A 21,734-nucleotide genomic window follows, 5' to 3' on the forward strand; every position below is an offset into this window, starting at 1 on the left:
TCATATTTGTTTTGTACATAAATCAGATTAACAGTTACTACTTGTAGTGACATTAATATAAACAGCTACATCCGCTGATAATTGATACTTCAAGTTTAAACAAAACTTTGGATTTGAAAATTATTTAAATATTATAAAAGATTTTGGGCAGAGGAGAATTTTCATCAGATTCAGAATATCAGCTCATAGACTTCAAATAGAGTTAGGAAGATATCAAGGTATTATCAGGCAAAATAGATTGTGTATTCATTGCTCATCTGGTGAGGTAGAAGATAAGAAACATTTTTTACTAACTTGTACAAAGTATAAAGGTGAACGTTATGATCTTATTAATGCTATTTGTTTGAAATGTCCTAATTTTACCCAATTACAAAATCCTGAAAATTTTATTTGGATAATGAGTAATGAAGATGATGAAATTTTATGTAAAATTTGTTGTCTTATAACCAAACATGACATACTAATTAAAGAGTAGTAGAATTGAAGAGTAGTAGAATTGAAAATTATTTGAACCTTGTCACTTCACTTGCACCTGCTACTGCTATGTTAGATTGTTGAATATGTATATATATATGCATTTGTAAATATAATTACATACGCTTTTGGATGCCAAAACCTTTTAGTATAATCCCTTGGTGAATTCTGCATTAAAGGGAATATTTTTTTTATTTTTGTGCACTAGTCACGAGGAGGTTAAGAGGGTATCTAAAATTCCACTTACTAACATGTCCAAGTGCGTTTGCCCATGGTCTCTTTTCCATTTTAATGACTTGTATTATTTATTCCTTCAACTTATTTATATGGATAAGAGACTAGGTGGACCTCTGTTAGCAAACTATTTCCATTTTCAATTTAATATGGTGAATTAATAAATTTTAAAACTATTTTTGCTGGCCTGGCAGAAAAAAGAAGAAAAAAAAATCAAAGATATGAAACTTTGAGAGAACTAAAATAACTTATAAATAATAACAATAACAATTGTTTTATGATGTAACATTTTATTTGATATATATATTCTATGATATTATATTCTCTTCATGTGAATTGAAATTTTAATTTTATCTTCATTATATGTTTATGTGTTAAGAATCGGAATGTATTGTGTATTGTTGTCATTATGTCCCATCAGGGGCTCTTAATTGGAAATAAAGAACTTTGAACTTTGGACTTTGTGAGAGTTTCTATGTATATATCATTTTCGACCACACACGGGTTCATTATCTGCACATAGTTTAGTAAGGCTTTTATTAGGATTATAATCTTTCTGAAACTGTAGTTCGATCGTTTGAGTTGTATAATAAATATTAGTATTTTCCTTCGATTCTACTTTATATATATGTAGCATAAGATGCCACACTACTGTTACCTTTTTTCATTGATGTACCATCGGGACAGTCAAGGAGTTTATAAGAGATTATAACATCAAACTGTACAAAACACTAACCAGTATCGAACCAATAATCAGGGATATGAATATGAGATATACATAATGTTGAATGATTTCTTACTTTATTACTGTGAATTTCACAGAAAATACTATCAAAAATATAATGTTACAAGTACAGGACTACTGGGATGTTGCATTGTCGATTGTTTTTTTTATTGCACTCCAGTGTTTCTGTTGTTTCGTTGTTTTCCTCTTACAGTTGATGTGTTTCCCTCGCATTTAGTTTTTAACCCGTTTTTGTTTTCTCTCAATCGATTTATGCCTTTCGAACAGCGGCCTTTATTTATGGATCTACCATCGGAGATAAACAGTCAATCAAATTATAAGAGAGTATAACATAAACAGTGCCAATTTACTTCAGCAAAAACAGTGTTAACAATAATGTTCTTACGGAAGAATACGGAAGCCGTAAGGGGACACACAAAACATTAGAAAATATTTTTTTTAACTCGAGATCACGATAAAACATTACCGTTTTACCGAGATCTCGATAAAAAATATATCGTTATCTCGATAAAACGAAATTGTTATGTCGAGATCTCGGATTATTAAATCGTTATCTCGGATTATTAAATCGTTATCTCGATTAATTATATCGAGATCTCGATTTATTATATCGAGATCTCGGATTATTATATCGAGATCTCGGATAATTATATTGTTATCTCGGTTGAATATATAGTTTCGTTTTCTCGAGATAACGATATAATAATCCGAGATCTCGATATAAGAGTTTCGTTTTCTAGAGATAACGATATAATAATCCGAGATCTCGATATAACAGTTGCGGGATCTCGGATTATTAAATCGTTATCTCGGTTTAATATATTGAGATCTCGATAAAAAATGTATCGTTATCTCGAGAAAACGAAACTGTTATATCGAGATCTCGGATTATTATATCGTTATCTCGAGAAAACGAAACACTTATATCGAGATCTCGGATGATTATATCGTTATCTCGATTTATTAAATCGAGATCTCGGATTATTATATTGTTATCTCGATTTATTAAAACGAGATCTCGGATTATTAAATCGTTATCTCGGTTAAATATATCGAGATCTTGATAAAAATATATATCGTTATCTCAATAAAACGAATCTGTATTTCTGAATTCGTCATTTTGTTGTTATCTAACAAATATTCAAATAAATATCAGAAAAAAAATGCAAAGCATTCATTAAAAATTCTAACTTCATTCATTTATTTAGTTTCAGAGAATAAACTAGTGGATTTCTCTAACTATTTTTAACCGAAATTCCTTTGTACAATGTATGGACGACCTGAATACCAAAACATATATATATATATATATATATATATATATATATATATATATATATAAGTATTAAAATACTCAACGTATTCTTTATTTTTATTTTCACGTTACCTTTGTTGTTAATAGACGTCATTTGAAAGCCTATTAATAGAGGAACAAAAGTTATATAGTCAATATGTTCCGTAACGCATATTAGAGAAGTATTGAAAGACCTAAAAATAGAAATACGGCTGAACATTATGAAAAAGCTTATTTTAAATAATGGAATGAACTTCAGCGACCCGTCAGCCACAAATTAAGGAAAAATTTATACACCATTTGAAAGCTTATTAAAAGAGGAACAAAATGATATAAATAGTATGTGCCGCAATGACAGTTAGAGAGGTTACTGAGGACCTAAATGCCAAAATACACGTGAATATTAAGAAATGACCAAATTTTGAATAATGGAATGGATGTTTGGAATTTTGGAATAGACTGTCGCGACCCTTCAACCCCTAATTCCAAATATACAGTATACCTAATTCGACAGCTTATTAATATACCATTGTATCCCTCTTTTCTATAAGCTTTCAAGTAGTGTATAAAGGGGTCGAAGGGTCTGTGTTACTCCTCAAATAAGCGTTGCGGAACATATTGACTATATGTCTTTTGTTTTCTATAAACAAGCTATATAAGGTATAAGGTATGTATGTAATTAGGGGCTGAAGGATTGCAGCAGTCCATTCCATTTTTCAAAATATCGATTCCATTATTTAAAATAAGCTATTTCTTAATGTTCAAGCGTATTTCGACATGTAGGCTCTATGTCAATCCTCTAGTATGCGTTGCGGAACAGATTGACTATATGTCTTTTGTTCTCTATAAATAAGCTTTTGAATGAGGTATAAGGTATGTATGTAATTAGGAGCTTAAGGATCGCAGCAGTCCATTCTATTATTCAAAATATCCCTTCCATTATTCAAAATTGGCTACATATTTCTTAACGTTCACGCGTATTTAGGCATTTAGGTCCTCCGTAACCCACTCTAATGGTCATTGCAGCACATATTATTTATAACCATTTTGTTTCTCTATTAATATGCTTTCAAATGAACTATAAATTTTCCCTTAATTATGGGCTGACGGGTCGCAGAAGTTCACTCCATTATTCAAAATAAGCTATTTTATGATGTTTACCCGTATTTCTATTTTTAGGTCCTTGGTTACTCCTCTAATATGCGTTGCAGGACATATTGACTATATTCCTTTTGTTTGTCTATTAATAAGCTTTCGAATAAGGTCTAATGTATATCTGTATAGGGTCTGAAGGGTCGCAACAGTCCATTCCATTATTCAAAATATCCCATTCATTATTCAAAATTGGCTATTTTCATAATTTTCACGCTTATTTTGGCATGTACGTCTTCTGTAACCCCTCTACTGGTCATTGCGGCAAAATAGACATGTTATATCTGGCTCAATATCTTTAATTGTTTTTACATAGGCGGTAATGGTAACGTTTTTTCCTGTAGCTCAGTCCATATCGTAAACTTGGATATGTATGATAGCTCGTTTCGAAGCTGTGACATTTTCACATATGTGGTTAAATTTTCGGGGTACGATGTGAGATTACTTTTCCCGTAAATTAGCAAACCCCGAACATCCTTTTGTGATGCGGCTCCTTGTGGTAAAATATCCCCTTTTTAACACAATAAGTTCTTTGAAAATTTAATATTTTGAACACATTCAATAGCTCCATAGTTTTTACACATTTATTCTATGTTCCTCTACTTTCCTAATCACCACAAATAATTAAGTTCAGTCATTTGTTAAAAATAGAAACATGTCCAATATCACTACACAGAGATTTTTTCTTTACACGTGACTTTTGAGTTCCTCATTTCGAAGCGCATTAGGGATGTTGTCCCATCTATAAATATGGCATGAAAAACATCAAAGGTACTGTGAAAATAAAAAATGGTAACGTTGAGTATTTTAATATATTTATATGTTTTGGTAGTCAGGTTTTTCATACATTGAACCAAGGAATTTCGGTTAATAATAGCTAGGGAAATCCACTAGTTTATTGTCCGAAACTAAATAAATGAATAAAATAAGTTAGAATTTTTAAAGAGTGCTTTGCATTTTTGTTTCTGATATTAATTTGAATATTTGTAAGATAACATCAGAATGACGAATTCAGAAATACAGATTCGTTCTATCGAGATAACGATATATTTTAATCGAGATCTCGATATATTTAACCGAGATAACGATTTAAGAATCCGAGATCTCGTTTTAATAAATCGAGATAACGATATAATAATCCGAGATCTCGATATAACAGTTTCGTTTTCTCGAGATAACGATATATTTTTTATCGAGATCTCGGTAAAACGGTAATGTTTTATCGTGATCTCGAATTAAAAAAAATATTTTCTAATGTTTTGTGTGTCCCCTTACGGCTTCCGTATGTTCTTGTCCAAAATACAGAAAAAAACCTACATTTAAAATCTTTCCTAATTTTATCACTATAAAGATAATTATTGTTTTCTCAGCGGAAAAAAAAACTGTTTTTGGTACACAAAAATAACAAGCATTATGTTGGATTGCACAATAATGTTCTATCAGTTAATTTACTAGTATTACATTGCCACCTAAAGGAAGAAGTAAGATCCTTATTAGGAATAACTATGTTTCCATTGTTTGGCATGTATCACTGTTTTATATATAGATGAATTTTCGTTTATATGTTGTATTTGCTGTATAACAACTTCCGTAAAACAATATCAGTCAATAACGCAAATTTTTACCTGTCCTTTTTTATTTGAGCATTAATATTCGAAATATTTATGCCATTTAAATTTTATAAATGTGACACTAAATGCTGGTTGAATGCATTGGGTTTATATCTGCATTTTTTTATCTGTGTTTCCAATGTCTATATCACTCTGCTCAGTTGTCAAAATAAAGTTGTATGAACGGTTTGTGACGTCAGTATACGTGAACCTGGACCTAATAATTTTGACTGGAATATATCACTGAAAACAAAATGAATGACCGATGTTGATAGATTTGACCCGAACTTTTCACGTCCTCTTCAAGTTTGGTTTTGAAACAAAAATAACCAGTGTTTTGTATCATCCAAATACACAAATACTATCCGTTAAATTTGTTTTCAGGTTTTCTCCATATTGATATTTTAAAATATCACCTACTCGACACACTATCAAGCCTTTTTGCACTCGTTCGCTGCGCTCACCCGCGGAAAACAACTACAAATTGTGACATTCATCTGATTTTTACAATATCAATCTGCAGAACACCGGACAATCGGTTTTTGTCGTTCTTCCATTCGTATACAAGTATATTACCAAGTTCAGTCACTCCGTCATTCTCGTATCACGACTTTATACATACATTACTAGCAATGTCACAATGTCTGAGGTTTTCCTTCGTCAAAAGTAAATAAAGGCAACATTAGTATACCGCTGTTCAAAAGTCATAATTCGATTAAGCAAAAACAAATCCGGATAACAACTAGAACCGACGGAAACACAACGGAGAACATAAATACTGAACTACAATAAAAGCAAACACCAACATACATTAAAACTGACTGTAGATAACAATTGCAACATTCATGACTTGATACAGGACATTTTTAAAGAAAAAGCATGGTGAGTTGAACCTGGTTTTATGGATAGCAAACATCACGCTTATATGGCAAAGATTAAATACTGCTAAAATGACAATACTATGTAGCAGGAATACAGAAAAAGACAACACAAGAACACTCAGCACAGATAAATACACAACAGATTTTGCTCGTTAGCGGCGATGATTTCGATTACTAATATCCAATTGTAAGCTATCCATTTCTGCTCTGCAAAGTTCCAGCAGCACATTCATACGGAGTATATATTTCTCCGTTGATACAATAATCCAATTCTTGAGTTTCATATCATTATTTCCCTAACAACATGTAGCTGCTTACAAAGAAACAAGGGATTTTCATACAAATGATGGCTCATTAATTTAAAACAGTACAGATAACATAAAGGAATAAAGAATTATCTTAGAATCAGTCCTATATATAAAAAGAAATGTACAGATAAACAATAAATGTACTCATTCAAATTCCAGAATAACAAAGATAAAATTTGTGTAAATGAAAGTTTATTTAAGCAATAGCAGTATACGGCATACAAGTAAACCTACTAAAATCATGGTTCTTGTGTTCTGTTGACTTTCAAAAACACATTTGAAAAGAGTCTTAGTTGCCTTCCAAAACTCAGGATCCAGGAATGCATAGATGAACGGATTTATGAAATTATTTATCAAGTACGTATGATAGAGCCATAGCACAATGATAAGTCGGTTCCTTGACAAATTATCCCAGAAATCGTGCATAATTCCTTCCAATGTTAAAATGATGCCCACGGGTATTACACTAACAGCAAACACTAACGTTATTATCATAAACATTAATGTAAATTTATTCTTTACTCGGTTATTTCGTTTAAAATGTCCATAAATAGTGCATCCAATTCTACCATATAGAAATATAAAAGACACTAGAATAAGAAAATTTACAGAAAGATAAACAATGCCATAAGCAGCGCCATCTATATCCGAATCATATTCAATTTTTCCACATCGTTTTCCTACAATATTGCCCTCACTTGCAAAGTCGATATGGTCATACGTCATAGCTAGAGGCACTGCCATCGAAAATGCTAGTAAAAAGGACAAAGCAACCATTCCTCGCCTAAAGTATAAGGATATTGTTATATTTTTACATATCTTCAAATATCGTTGAACAGCAATACACATTAAGACAAACACCGATGTAAATGCTGTAGTTGTTATAAAAAAGAGTGAAATTTTACATCCTAAACTATTCTTGTAGTTCAAGTGCATCGCAAGAAATATAATGTCTAATATAGGACAAACAATACATGCTATTAGATCTGCTACGGCCAAAACAGGAATGAAGTATCTCTCATCAGAAACATCCTTAAACTGGTACCTATATACAACAATGACTATGGTATTGCCAATCAAGCCACATATCATATAGACACACAATGCAATAATATTTCCAATACTGTTTATTGCAAATTCACTATGCCATTCCATCAAAAATTCGTTCGTCTCATTAGGTGTCATTTTAACTTGATGTAGTTATTTCGATCAAGAAATGTTCATGTATTAACCGTGTAGAAACAAGGAAGAAACCTAGGTAATTAGTTCAATATCAAATTTTAATTGAATGCCACCTTTTTGTTAAACATTCTGTCTTAACAAAAGGAAGATACAAACCATTGTATGATTAACTCTATTATTGTTAGCAAAACACTATACATATATAACATATGTTTTTATCTTCAAGACAAGGAAGAAATATTGTTAAAAATGATAATCTATTGTTTTCCTGTAGCGTAACACGAATCTTAATATTGATGTGAATTGTTTTTTTGAATTGTTGTTTTATTTCTGAACTAGTCCAAGTTCAACTCGAGATAATCAAGTAATGGCATTGTTTCTTTGTAAATAATATCTAAATTCCTTCTTTTTTGAAACTTCCGAAAACCGTTTTATGTAACAAAATGATATTATTTGATTAGATTTGATTTGTTAATTATTATTACGTTTGGGTGAAAAACTGTGATTGAAATTCATATCCATTTCTACTTTCTGTGTGATTGTAATGCTCTTCATGTAAGTGTGGGGCGGTGATATTCTTTCAGAGAGTTTTGAAACCAAACTGCTATCCTTTATCCCAATTGTACTTATTTTTACATAAATATAACACAGCCATCACTTATTGTCTTTTTCATTAGGTGTTAACTATGTTTTAGTTAGGAAATTTTATTGAAACCAACAACGCGACGACAGACAGAATTTGGGACAGGTTCGTAAAATATAGGTTCATGTATAACATTAAAATCGCTCAAAATCATGTTTAACCTCGACATGTTCTGTATGTTATTGTTAGTAGTAAGGAGTCGGAAGTTGATTTAGGTTTATTTGAATTCCGTAAATTGTATTTATAAAAATCAGTTCATTGCTGACAACACGTATGTGTTCCTTTCTTTTATATTAATGATGGATACACTTGCATTTGTCTTCGTCGTATCCTTTATTTATAATGTATGGTTTATGGTTAGGAATATCATTTGTTTTCATCACATAAGGACTATTTAAGAGGATGGCCGTCGAGAAAATGATTTTTAGCCATATGTATAATTTATGAAAGATAGGACACCAATGATTTATGAACACTTTTTAGTTTTTGAAGGCCGTGATACCCGACTGAAAAATTGGCATTTATATAATATATTATTGAACTATCAGAACACATAATTATCCCAAAATTCACAAATCATTGAACTGAGAGAACTTGCAGCTACTAAAAGCTAGTTCAAAGCTACATGTTTAACGACGTATAAAATACTTATGACTTTTGTACCTATTATGTCTGTTTGTTTTTTCATACATCGTTGTCAATATAATGGAATTTTATGCGACTGTTATACAAGTGAGAGGTTTAGCTATCCATAAAACCAGGTTTAATCTACCATTTTCTACATACGAAATTGCCTGTTCCAAGTTAGGAATATTACAATTATTATCCATTCATTTCATGTGTTTGAACTTTTGTTTTTGCCATTTGACTACGGACTTTCCGTTATGAATTTTCCTCGGAGTTATGCACATTTGTAATTAGATTTTTTCAGTACATTCGGTACACACCAAATGTAGGTTTCAAGTTTTTTATGAGAGCTTTGTAAATTATGCAATTATTTTTGTTTTTGTAATACATATGAATACATCCGAAATATTAAAGTAATGTGGAAGATATACTGAATGTTAAGTTAAAGTTCAACTTATTTATCCCAAAGGGATGACGATTGCATGGAGGTACACTTGGAAATACTCTAACAGGACCAACTTATACACTTTTATTATAGTTTTCGAGTAAACAGCATCTGATATTTGACCACCCAACATATTCATCTCCACTGAACTCAGTTGCATATGCAAAACAGATGTTGTAAAATAATTTACTAATGAAGGAAGATTAAAAACAAATTATATAGTAATATCGACTTTCCCATCTGAGCACCTTAAAATATTAAATTATTGAAAGAAAGACAACTCAAATTGTTTTTTTTTATGGTCCGCTAAAGTCAAAATAACAACTAACACATAGTATGATGATGCAGGCCACAGATGTGACAGTTTATGTTTCAAAATCAATCATATCAAAAGATACATGTATAAAATTTGCATACACTACAATTATAAGTACCATTTATGAATTTAAATATACAATACTTTCATTACAGTCTGAACCAATGAGCATATTATATGTAATAATGAAAAGGCAAATGTCATCAATTATTGAAATTGAATTTTTTGAAAAGTCTATTAATTTAAAGTTATCCCCCCTTGACTATAAATTTGTTAATAATAGTGTAACATCTCAACTTTTGGGAGCATATACCGCTCTAATTGTCCTCAATCAAATCAACCATTAACGAACCTCTTTACAAGGTGGAAGAAGGGGAAGGGGGAGGGGATAAAAATATTTTATGAAATATTCACTCCGTTTGTATCGAGAAAAACTAACTCGCAAACAAAGTAATAACGACGACAATTAGTGAAGAGGAAACCATTACAATTTGTATATTGGGTGTATCGTCCTGTTCATTTCAACAAAAGAGAAAGAAAACACTTGTATGGTTGTTATCCATTCGTTTGATGTGTTAAAACTTTTGATTTTGCCATTTGATTAAGGGCTTTCATTTTTAAATTTTCTTCGGAGTTAACTTTTTTTGTGATATTCCCTTTTGCAAAAGAAATAGCAGATAAACCCCAAAACCGGGATGATTTAAAATGCATCCAAATGGTAGAAGACAGATCCTGCTCTCTGTGGCACCCCTGTCAGTACAAGCCGGTGATATATCGTATTCCATTCGTATAAATTATTTGGTGAGTGAGCTGTTGACGGTATATATTAGTTTGTTGTCGCCGCGATAGCCGTTTTGTGCTAATTCGGCGTAAAGCAACCAACAATCAATCAATCAATATTAGTTTGTTATTGTTATATCTCTAACGGGAAGAAACACATCTCTCAGATTATAGGCATTTTTTCGTGTCATTATATGTATTTTGCAAAACACATATTGAATCATTTATTGAATAAAGTTTTACTTGAGTTATTTCATTATATATACACATGTTTACTACATTTTGTTTACCAAAATATGAAATCTACAAAAAAACTTGAGTTCAGGAATAGTAAAAAAAATTACAATCTTTTAAAACATTTTTGAAACAAAGTTTTTGTCGCATTCCGAAACGGAGCATCAATGAACGCATATACAAATGTATTGATAAAATTGTTAATCAAGTAAGTGTGATATATCCATAATACAACAATAAGTTGATTCCTTGATAAATTCTCCAAAATTCTGAGAAAGTTCCTTCCAATATCAAAATGGTAGATACCGGTGCAATACTGACAATGAACATGGACGTGATTATCATGAACATAAAAGAGATTTTTTATTCACTCTTTTATTCCTCCTATGAAGGGGATTTTGACAACTTTCTTGGATAACATCTCCTTTTCTATGGCCAAATGATACAGTCGAGTTTTGGAATGTTTGTTGATGCTTTTACTCCATTACAATCAGTATCGGTTTCTATCTGAGACTGTTTAGTTTGATAATTCTTAGTTCTGTGATCATTTTGCAAACTTCTTGAAATTCAACTGCATTGCAATGAAAATTATATCTATGAAAGAAGACACAACACACGCCATCAAATCTGCTAATGCTAAAATTGGAATAAAGTACTTTTCATAAGAAGTATCTTTTATTTGGCATTTGTAAACGATGAAACTGTGTTTCCAATGATGCCACAGGTCATATACAACTAAACCTGATTCTCCTCTGATTTTGGAAATCGTGTAAACATAGATTTAAACCACAACAGATACCCTAATAATGATCGAGACCAGTTGTGTTTTAATACTGGGCCCATAATTAAATAAAAAAACCTGGTGGCCATCTTGAACAGTAAATCGGAAACAAAGTAGCAACACTTCGTGCATCTCTTAAGGAAATTGTAACGGCAAGTCATATCCATGATATGTCTCAACAGTTAGAAATAAGTCGTAACCATCTTCAAATTCCATTAATCCTTACGTATCTCATCCAGTATTGCAATTGTTAGAATGATTCAGCAGAAAACTTGAATATAAGAACATGATCCCGAATACAGGGAATAAATTGTATTGTGGAAGTTAAAATATATGACTTTAACGAAATGGTATTCAGGATTAAAGAAAACAAACATTTCTTAAGACTTAAAGAAAAAAATCTAATAAGCAAAATAAACTAAGATGAGTATGAAATGAGAATAATGATACTTGCGCTATATATAAAGATAAAAACACAGTTTTGCCTCATAGTGTATGTTGATTCATCGCAAATCCTACTGAAATAGAAATGTTCATTTCATAGGATGGATTGGTAGAAGTTTGTTTGTTTAAAGTTCGATGAAAAATAAATCGAACTTTCATTTCTGGAATTGCCATCACAATGTAGTGTATCTGATACATGTATTAAAGAGGCCGGAACCAAAAAGTCTTATTTTAATGTATTATGTAATTTTTGTCTTAAACTGATCGTATCACACAAAACCATAAGCGTTAACAAAATAAAAAGGACAAAGAAGTTTTGTTTTCTTTGAAGCTGTTTATTAGTGTTATTCGATGTGTAAACTAATGCAAGTGTAATGGACTTCCTGAGATTGTTTGACATGATAACGAGAGCGACTTTATATTTTTATCTCTCGTATACATTGTAGAGAGAACATTTTTTAAATTTTGTTTTAAAATCATATGCTACTTTTATGAGTATTTCCGTTTAAATGGTGTATAAAATATAACTAACTACTAGCATGTCGAAATGTACTATTGTAATGTTTATTTGTGTATGTCTCTGTCCTGAATGTTCTTGCATTTATTTGTACTGTAGTCCTGTCATGCAATGATGTTATTCTAGTGTTATATATTAACCATTGCCATAGAAGTGTGAGGTTTGGCTAGCCGCAAAAAAACAGGTTCAACATCCATTTTTCTTAAAATGTCCTCTACCAAGTCAGGAAAAGTGCAGTTATTATCTTATAGTACGTTTCTGTGTGTGCTGTGTTGTCGTTTTGGTTTTTTTTGCACTTCAGTGGTCTGTTGTTCCGTTGTGTGCCTCTTATAGTTGATGTGTTAACCTCAAGTTTAGTTAACCCGGATTTGTTTTCTCTCAATCGATTTATGACTTTCGAATAGCGATATACTACTGTTGCCTTAATTTAATTTTTTGAAAATATATTTGGTAATCGAATGTTTTTTGCAGTCTATATCATTTAAAATTTGGATGATTTAGATGAATCCAGTGACCCTACATAAACTTAAATTATAAAACGTAAATGTCCTCTTATATTTGATGTGTTTCCCTCAGTTTTAGTTTGGAACCCGCATTTGTTTTTTTTCTAAATCGATTTATGAATTTCGAACAGCGGTATACTACTGTTGCATTTATATAGCAATAGAATATAGCAATATTCTGAGGACAGGTTTTCTAGAAACTATTCAAAATGAAGACAACAAATTACATTTAGGCGTTCGAAGTGCTTTGTTTGTTTTCTAAGTGACGCGCCTTTGATTTCACCAGTGATGCACACGACGATGTCAAATTAATAATAAATCAACAAAGATATGTTCTGAGAGTCAAAAAGAATGAAAAGATTTCACAAGACATAACTTACATACAGAAATGACACATGGATTTATAGTAAATGTAGTTACGTACCCATTTCACATTTTCTTTTATACTTATTTCGGACCTTCGGTTAACTTGAAGTACATTCGATAAAAATATTAAAACTTTTCTTCCCCCAAATGATAGGTTACATTTTGTCATGCAACTAATTTAAATTGCAAAATAAATTTATCCAAAAATAAGTAAGCTTTCATCTTATCATCAATTTGAATAAAATCCCTCCTTTTGAAGGCGTTCACGCAAGTTACAAAAAAATATCTACTTAAGGTACGAAGTTATTATTTATACAAATAAAACATAATCGGATTTACTTTGGAAGGAATAAGTGATGTAAAATGAAACAGTTATTTCAAACATTTTAAGTGCCATCACAATACACTTAAATGCAGTCAAGTTTCGCGTTTTGTTATTCATTGATAACATTCTGGCGTATCACAAGCAAACAACTTGTAACGTCTCATTTCATGGGCCGAAAGATTCAAATACAACAACAATTGTAGTGTGCACGTGAATTGACACAGGTGACCGACAGTTGAATGTACTACGTTACTACGAACGTAAAAACAAGGATCTTGGGTAAAAAAAATTAAAATAAATATTTTGTGAATTTCAAAAAGTGGGGTCGAAATATTATACTGCAACACAATTATCTTGTACCTCATTATGAAAAACATAAGGATAGAATAAAATACATGTGCCGTTTTTATACGTCAGATGAATATGTGAACCACTTTTAATTACTTTCTTACTGACGCTAAGTTATTCCTGGCAATGTCGTTGTTACTTATAATAAGTATCTTATACTACTGATCCTTTACAATAATTTATGATGGTTTGTGCATTCCTTTTATTTTTTTTTCATGCTTTAAAACGAACACACAGTAGCTTTAATTGCGCGTTTGATCATTCAGAAATAACGTAATATAAACGGACCTAATTGTCCCCGAAATATAGAAACAAACAACAATAATCTTACCATTTGTGCCAGTGAATGAAGACGTAGTGTATGCAATGTATTATCATGGTCAGAACGAAATTCAAATGTATTCAGTGAAGGCATATTCGTGTAAAAAGGATAGAAATGATACATTGGCGAAGGTTTTTTTCTTTCTTTTGCTTGTGTTGAACTAAAAAATAGATAAATACTTGTGGAAAATGTCGCAGTTTATAAGGAACAATATAAATTTACTGTTTTGTATTAAAATTTAATGAAAATTTATTTTTTAATATCATACCATATAAAAAATTATAGAGCTGTTCATACCATGGTTAAACTATCCGCCAAAGTGCGTACTTAAAATATGATATTTTCCAATATCAAGTAAACTGAATCAGAAAACAAATCACACTATCCTCTTTGGAATACCTAAAACTTGCAAAAGATTATTAACAGTGAACCTGACAGTTTATAACACAAACCCATTAACTATGAAAATCGAGCAATATCTGAAAAGTATTTAATTTGGTTATTTTTGTAGGTAAGTACGGTTTCATTTCAAGTACAACGTAGTCGTTATATCATCGAGTCCATTACATTAAATAAAAGAAAGGCAGGATGACGAATTATCAGAAAAAAATCAAATAAACTTATAAGTAAATGACAAGACTGAGATAACAACTAAAAAGAAAATACATTTGGTTTAAAGGAAATGGTTAAAGGTTACTTCTCACACTTGTTCAATACTCAAGAAAATCAGCACATAGATTTACCAAATCTTCCTGATTTGAAGTTCTACAATCCAGATGGAATGACAAGGGACAAAAGATCTACGTTTATGCAGTGGTGTGGAGAGCACAAATACGATCATTTCAACCTCCAGGAAGAGCTGTTGAAATATTGTAGATCTGATGTCGATATTTTACGAAAAGGTTGTTTAGAGTTCAGAAAAATATTTATGGATATAACCACGAAAGGCGATTTAGATGGAATCGACCATTTCGAAAGCTGCATCACGATAGCATCAATGTGTAACCTTGTTTTTAGAAGAAATTTCTTGGAGCATCAAAGTATCGGTATCATACCAGCTAATTATATATATAATGGATACAGATGTGAACATAAGCAGTTCATCAAAGCTTTGAAATGGTTAATATCTGTCAGTAAAAGACACTATTGACATTATGCATGCAGGAAACGGAAGCGAGAAACAAATTGGTTCGTTTTTGTAGATGGGTATAGGGAAACAGAAGCAGGTGAACGAGAAGTATATGAATTTCATGGTTGTTTCTGGCATGGTTGCGACAAATGCTTTGGAAAGATCTACCATAAATCCGGTAACTGGTAATACCATGGCGGATCTTTTCCAGCGAACAATGGACAAAAGGTCATTTCTTGAAAAAGATGGTTACAAGTATATATCGATTTGAGAATGCCAGTTTGACAATGAATTAAAGAGTAATGTACAGATGAGGAATTTTGTTGAAAATCTGTGCCCTAAAGATCCATTGGAACCTCGGGACGCCTTTTATGGAGGTCGAACTGAGGCATATACAGCCTACAAAGAGGCCAAAGGAGATAAAATTGATTATTATGATGTAACATCATTATACCCGTTTATTAATAACACGGGGAAAATTCCTTTGGGTCACCCCAAAATAATCACCGAAACTTTTGAGGACATAAATAGATATGAGGGGCTAATCAAATGTAAAATTGTTCCACCCAGAGGATTGTTCCTACCAGTGTTGCCATTAAAATGCAATGGAAAACTTTTGTTTGGATTGTGTCATACATGTATGAAAAACAACTTTACTGACGAATGTAAGCATACTGATGAGGAAAGAGCAATAGTCGGAACTTGGGTAACTGACGAAATAAAAAAAGCTGTATCAAAAGGATATTTAATAACAGAACTTTATGAAGTGTGGCATTTTGACGAAGTATCACAATACAATCCCGATACCAAAGAAGGTGGAATCTTCACAGAATACGTAAATACATTTTTGAAAATTAAACAAGAGGCAAGTGGTTGGCCCGGGTGGTGTTTGACAGACCAAGATAAACACACATATATAAAGAACTATTCCGAAAAGGAGAGAATCTGGCTGGAAGAGAAAAACATTAGAGAGAATCCAGGTTTACGACAACTTGCCAGAGTTGAATAGAATAGTTTTTGATAAAAGAGTGCTCAAGGACAACTACACAACAGTTTCTTATGGAATGTGATGACAGTAGAATGTTTGTTTTAATATAATAAAAAAAATATATATTTGCTTGTGTTTTATCAAACCAAAAATGAAAAATATACAGAAACGGTAAAAAAGAAGAAAAACAGTAAAACAAAATAACACAAAGCATCCAACTTATTATTGCCTGATTACTTAATGACAATTTTTAATTCATATCCATCAATATCAAATTGATAATAATTATATTTCGGTAAACAAACCTAAAAGTCAAGTGAAAAAAGGGCATACATAAGGTACTAATTAGCCTAATTACTCACCATGCATATATTACATATTTATCCTACTAAAAAAACCCACAGTATTACATAAAACTTATAATATGCATTATTATGCATAAGTCAATTATCAATATTACGCAATTAATGAAATATGCATTATTACACAATAAGTAATTAGCAATATGTATTATTACACAATAATAGTAATATGCATTATTACGTAATCTGAAAAGAAAAAAAAACGCGGGAAAAAGTGGTCTATACGTATGAGGTTGACTACTGCTAACAGTATCGAAGACTTGCTCATTTTGAAAGGTCACTAGTCTAAATTTCAAAGTTAAGATAGTCGGTAAGATAAATTCGTTACATAGTGTGCTAGTGACGTAATACGGTATATATGGGGTCAGTAAATTCCATATGGGATTTACTGACCCCATATATACCGTGTTAGGTCACTAGCACACTATGTAACTAATAATATTCTTTAACATCATTTACAATGGATGAAATTTTACAAAATCGCATATCAGTCCTTTTACACTTGGTGTTAACATCAAAGAAAACGAAGAAACTCTTACGTCTTATACTAGATACCTAAACTTCACAAAACTCCGTATAAAGAACGATCGTCAAGATGATCGACTAAACATCTTCTAAAGTGTTGATTACTATTCTTTGTACAGTAAAGATGGCCTTCAAAAATATTATAAAGATATATATTGAACCAGTTGTGTCAATCAGAAGTTGATTCTCGAAAATTCTAAAGATCTATTGCTTAATCTTAGATAACAATCTCTGCAATTTTTCAGCAACATTAAGACTTTTGATTTTCTACACTACTATTCCCCTGGCTCAATTGAAAGATCGTTCACCATATCATTAAACTTTTTCTATAAGAATAGAAATGCAGATATACATTATAATAATTTTTATTTTGTGAAGAACCACACTGATTCTATCAGAAAATACACTGAAAATATTATCAAAATGCTTGAATTTTTAATTGTTTAATTGACAATACATTTGTTGAGTTTAGAGGATTGATATTTCAACAAACAGTTGGTAATTCAATTAGTACTTGTTGTCAGTTTTGAATGTCCGAGTAACCCTTAACTGACTATAACAAACAAACGAATTTATGATTTATGAGTTCTCAATAAAATGCTCAAATATAGTTATGGTCTAAAACCAGGTCAAAATTACACGTCACATAAAACTGGTTTTTCTTTCATCTCTTCAATTTCTTATTCTAAAAATTGCCAACTTATATTTCAAATATATTTATTAACATTTCCCTGACTATAATAAAAAAAAAACCAATTACAACGTAGATACATATAACATAGTATAAAATAACATTATAAATATTAATTTAGATCTTAATTAAAAGTAACTGTGGAACTATTTTGTGCTTTATAGCTTAACACAAATAAAGTTGCTGACGTTGGTTGACCGTTGTCGAAACTTTTAAGATGTTTTATTAAACTTTGCTAGACATATAATCGAAGGTCCATTTGGCTGAAGTTTTATTGCACAGATACGTTCAATAGATTATTAAAGTACTTATTTGACATATTTGAAATATCCTACGCTTTGAAAATGTATAGAACAGTTAAACAATGATTTTATATAAAATAGTTTACAGAGTAGAACTTACATACATTAACTAATAAACTATATGAAATACAATAAACTGCATTTTTCTATTACAATACAACCAGTAGATGGTCTGGATTCGGGGGTCTTAATTTCTGTATTATTTGATATTTGAGGCAAATTTTCTCTATTCTTTATACTTTTTGAACATTATTCTCTTCTCTTTACATTTTAACACCATTATTCTAGCTATTATTTATTTCTTGGTCCATTGTCTCTATTATCTATATTTTTTGTCCACTATTCTCAATTCCATAATCCCCCATCAACGGTCTCTAGTTAATGTCACCTTATAGTCTTCACAAATAAGCAAAATTAATACCGAATAGGCTCCAAATGGCAAATGATTGACTGCTTTAATATCCCGGTTTAAATTGTGAAATTGCGGAAATTTGTTTTTTTAATCAAATGATCAAGCAAAATACATTATCGTCTTCGATGTTCGTAAAATACTGGCAGAGGGACCTTGTTCATCAATTCTAATAGACGTGTTAGGAAAGTCGATACTACTGTTGGTGCTCGTGTTGGATGGAAGATAAATACAATAAGATTTGGGGGGTCATCTCCAAAATTATAAATACTCTATTTTTTTATTACCTGTATGGCCACTGAAATACGTTATTTATAGTGTGCAATACATGACCGATCGGGCATTGTTAAGAACCAAAATTAATTTTCAAATGTGATAATTAAAATAAATTACGTGGTACATTTGTAAATTAAGGATACACATGAAAAAGAGGGGATGTTTTTGTTTTATTCTCAGAATCAACAAAATTCCTTCAAAAAAAATTTTGATAAGGGTTTTGACCCGCTTGATCTCTCAATGGAAGCAAACTACTAGTATCGTTTTGCTTCATTCTGGTACGATTTAAAAAAATAATAAAAAAAAAAAAATATTTTGGAAAACACAAATCCCCTTTTCACAATATGAACGCTCGATGATTTATTTTATAATGCAAATTTGGGATTTTGTTGTTCACTTGCCTAATAACTTTTAGCATTGTATGATTGGGTAGCATTTGCATTGTTTAATGTCTCCCGAAAAGTCCACCAAACAATTCAACTGTTTGTTTTAGTTCGTTCCTTTGCTGTTCCCATAAGGTCACAAACGACTCTGACTGTCTCTAGACGTCTTATTGCGTCAAATAATTCCAACTGTGACCTTGACCTTTGTCTTCAAAAATTAATAGGATTCTAGATTTTCATAAGGACTAAAAACGAATCAAGTACGGTCAAATTCCTAGAACGTTGTTAAATATAGAGTGTCAACAAGTGTGTTACGGACGGAAAGGCGGACCGAGGGTAAAGAAACCCTCGAATTTTGTAGGCGAGAGAATAAACTTGAACCCATTGGAATCGGAAATGCAGACAGATGTTATTTTACACGAAGACAATGGGGTTCAAATCGTCAAATGTCAACTAAAGCAAAGTTTGTTTGTATCGTTCTTTAAATGTCGTTTAAACTTTTTGTTTCTAAAATCAGAATTATCAGAAAAGCTTATAACGATCTTTCCAAAGACGTATGCTTATGATATAGAATCAAAAATCGTGGACACCTTTTTATAGTCTTATAACAGATGAGAAGTATGTGTGTGTGGGGGGGGGGGGGGTATTTATTTTTGTGTTTATTTGTTTTGTGTTGTACTTATTTTTATTTGCTGTATACTACCAGTGTGCGCATTCAAAATCTTACTTCAATTACTGAATAAGAGGCTGATGGTGTGTGACCGGTTCATACATAATATTGCGGGGTTAAATATGTTCGTAAGAGCTCTTGACGAAACCCTTTTCTAACATCGGACAGTCGTGTAATTGTAACAGTAATTCATAAGTACATACTATGCAAATCGATTGAAAATGGCATGACTCATTATATCGGCAGGAATCGTTAAAAGAAATAACATAAAGACAATAGACACAAAGTACCAATATCAAAGTACTTGCAGTTACTGAAAGTAAAAGTATTAATAAAATAACAAAGGCTTACAAGATGTTAAAACAAGATAAATTATTCACAAAACTAATATTAATTTGTCTAAAAATGTATTTATTGAATCTTTTCTGGTTCTTAAACAAATAATTTGATCTTTTCCTGCGTACTCTAATAAATACAATTGTTACAGATTTGTCTCAGCGGTATCAAACACGCCCAAACAGGTAACAAAAGAGTTCAGTTTTTATACTCATTGAGAAGGTCCCCAATCATATTGTATATTTCTTCCGACCAACACGAGCGCCAGCAGTAGTATCGACTTTCCTAACACGTCTAATAATCTTGGATCGACCTTTGTAAACTTAAAAGTAAAGTTCACGCACCCATATTGTTCAGATTGTTAAAGACTTTTGCATCCGTCGACATTATCTTCGATTAAAGTAGTATTGATCTGACAACCGTTGTGCATGTATACTTTAACGACCGGGCTAGTTTAACTTTTCGTGTCAGTTTTAAAAGTAGTTACCTCCTTTGTTAGTGTGATGTTGTCATTAATCTATTTATTTGTACCATCTTTATATAATATTATATTTTACAATTTAAATTTGTGATTCGTTTAATATTTAAATATAATAATTTATTCTTTATCAAGGATATAAACAAGGTAATTTAAAAGTCTTTGATTACTGTATCACCGTAGCTCAATCCAGAAGTCGTGCGGTCTAATGTGTCTACATTATGTTGAAAGAACACCGGGGTGTTTACATTGGCTATATTTATTATCAATGACTGAACAACAAGAAAGGAAAACATTTTACATTACAAATCGAGAAATAATTAAAATTATATACAAAACTCTATATTCACCCTTTTTGTTTTCGATAAGTATGTAACAAAAATCGACAACAAAAAGAGGGAGGTTTGGCATACTACAAAACCAGGTTCAACCCACCATTTTTTCCTTTAAAAATGTCCTGTACCAAGTCAGGAATATGGCCATTGTTATATTATAGTTCGTTTCTCTGTTTGTTACATTTTAACGTTGTGTCGTTTGTTTTCTCTTATTTTTGAGTGTAAATTCACATTACAATAAGACGTGTCACGGTATTTATCTATCCCAAATTCATGTATTTGGTTTTGATGTTATATTTCTTATTCTCATAGGATTTTG

Source organism: Mytilus galloprovincialis, chromosome 8 (genome assembly GCF_965363235.1).
Source record: "Mytilus galloprovincialis chromosome 8, xbMytGall1.hap1.1, whole genome shotgun sequence".
In the NCBI taxonomy this organism is placed as follows: Eukaryota; Metazoa; Mollusca; class Bivalvia; order Mytilida; family Mytilidae; genus Mytilus; species Mytilus galloprovincialis.